Source organism: Chiloscyllium plagiosum, unplaced genomic scaffold, assembly GCF_037043375.1.
Source record: "Chiloscyllium plagiosum isolate Xiang-an unplaced genomic scaffold, Cpla_swu_hap1 HiC_scaffold_47, whole genome shotgun sequence".
Classification (NCBI taxonomy): domain Eukaryota; kingdom Metazoa; phylum Chordata; class Chondrichthyes; order Orectolobiformes; family Hemiscylliidae; genus Chiloscyllium; species Chiloscyllium plagiosum.
This window is the reverse complement of record NW_028270185.1, coordinates 39,420,629-39,423,318: the sequence shown is the minus strand read 5'-3', so window position 1 is coordinate 39,423,318 and position 2,690 is coordinate 39,420,629.

Below are 2,690 nucleotides of genomic sequence, written 5' to 3'. Positions count from 1 at the left end.
GACATCACACGGTCAATGTAACTCAACGAGGAAATTATGGCCTGACCGCACTCTGTTAAAGTAACTCACCCAGGGAAGAGTAGACTCACGCCACTCTGTCAATGTTAGTCATCCAGCGAATAGCAGACTGACCCAACACTTTATATGTAACTCACCCAGCAAATGGCAGACTGACACCACTCAGTCAGTATAATTTACCCAAGAAAGAGCAGACTGATGCCACTCTGTCAACGTAAATCACTCAGAGAAGTGCAGGCTGTACCCATTCTGTCTCTGTCACTCATCCAGGAAAGAGCAGGCTGATCTGATTCTGTCAATGAAACACAAGCAGGGAGACGAGCCTGATCCCACTCTGTCAAAGTAGCTCACTCAGAGAAAAGGAGACTTATTCCATTCTGTCTATGTGAATCATTCAGCGGAGACAGTAATGAAACCACACTTGCTTTTAAACTCAGACAGAGAAGAGCAGACTGTCACGACTCTGAGGAAGTAACACGCCCGTGGAAGAGCAGACTGACACCACTTTCTTAACGTAGCTCACCCAGGGAAGAACAGACTGAGTGCACTCTGTGAGATTACTCACTCAGAAAGGAGCAGACTGACCCCATTCTGTTAATATGACTATCCCAGGGAAGAGCAGATGAAGCCCAATCTGTCAATGTGACTCAATCAGGGAAGAGCACTCTGACGTCACGCCATCACTTTAACACAACTTGGAAATTGCAGACTGACCGCATTCTGTCAATGCAACTCACCCAGGAAAGAGCATACTGACGCCAATCTGTCAATGCAACTCACTCAGGGAAGAGCAGACTGATCCCACACTGTCCAAATAACTCACTCCGTGAAAAGCAGACTGATGCCACTCTGCCAATGTAACTCGCACAGGAAAGAGTAGACTGACGCCACTCTGTCAATGTAACTCACTGAGGGAAGAGCAAACTGACGCCACTCAGTCAATGTTACTCACGCAGGGAAAGGCAGATTGACCCCACACTCTCAGTGTAACTCAGCAGACTGATCCCACACGGTCAATATAAGTCATTCATTGAAGAGCAGTCTGACCCCACTCTATAAATGTAATTCACTCAGGGAAGAGCAGACTGATCCCATTCTGTCTATGGCACTCACCCAATGAATGAATACTAACTCCACTCTACCAATGTAACTCGCCAGGGAAGAGCAGACGGAAGCCAGACTGTCAACATAAATTATCTAGGGAAGAGAATACTGAACCCGCTCTTTCTGTTTCACTCAGGCAGGGAAGAGCAGACTGTCAACACTCTGTGAAAGAACTTCGCCCAGGGAAGGGCAGACTGACCCTACCGTATCTGCGTGACTGACACGGGTAAGAACAACTAACCAAACTCTGTCAATGTATCTCCCTCAGGGAAGAAGACCCTGACCCCTCTCTGTCCATGTAGCTCACCCAGGAAACAGCAGACTCACCCCACTCTGTCGATTTAAGTTCACAAAAATCATCTGACTTACGTCCTATCCAGACACTCTCCACATCACTGTCTCTGTAACCGTGTGCGTTCAATGACGATTCCAAATAAACTGCAAATGTTTCGAATGTGGCAGCAAACCAGAGCAACCACATAGAAATTGGGCAAATGTGCAAACTTCCATCAGGCAGTCATCTAAGCCTGGAATGGAAACCAAACCCGGCAGCAGTCGTGATTATAAAATGGCAAAACAGAAACCTAGCAAAAAGAATTGCGTCCCAGTGTGTTGCAACGATTCTGAGTATTAATTAAGCCCCCCTTACTGTAGTAAATTTCCATTTTCATCACTGCCAACCTTCTTCAAAGCAAAACACGCACTAGCTTTTTTCAGACTTCCGATATCCCGCTTTCATCGCACTTTTAACTCATCATATTTCTGACTTTACAAACTCCGTCATAATAGGTTGAGAACTGCAGAATGAGCTTTGTTCCGTTCTCCACTGATGTTGATGGTAGTAATACGGCATATTCGAGTAGGACCTGATGCACTTGCGGGTGGTGTATTCGCGGCATTTTGGCTTCTTTTTTCATGTTCGGTCTACTATTTCGAGTTCATCGTGCAGACTTCTGAAGAAGACTTTTGAAGTCGAAATGGTAACTGTGTTTTCTTTCGAAAGACAGACGTAGCTTTATTTCTGTTCTCTTATAAATTGATCTTCTTCTGATCTTTGCAAGTGAAACAGGGTGCATAACTATTGCTCGGTTTTAGTTTCAAAAACAAGAGAAACATGAAGGAAGGAATATCAAATAACACAATGTTCTGAATTGTTAAGATAATTTTTGCAGCAATGGTGGACGTGAAGGTCAAATTAAGGTAATGGTTCAAGAACGTTTAGTCTGTGGAAGTGGTATGTGACTTTAGTTCCAAGTATATGTTTCCGTTCTTCCAGTACATCTTTTTGACTCCCAGAAAACATTGATTGTTTTCTGTATTCACTTTGTTTCGCGACATCTGTCTTCTGATCGACCAGGGGCATCTTGAATTTGCGTCTGCATTGAATAAGATTTCGCTCTGTCTTTCGAAAAGGAAACCTGTGCATTATGTACCACTTATCATGCTGATGGCTAAGAAGTTCAAAATGAATTACGGTTTATGGATTGTGAGCAAAAATGAAGTGATCCACTTGCGAACAGATGTCACCACGCCCTATTCCTATATCGGGCCTGAACGGTCCATTGGCA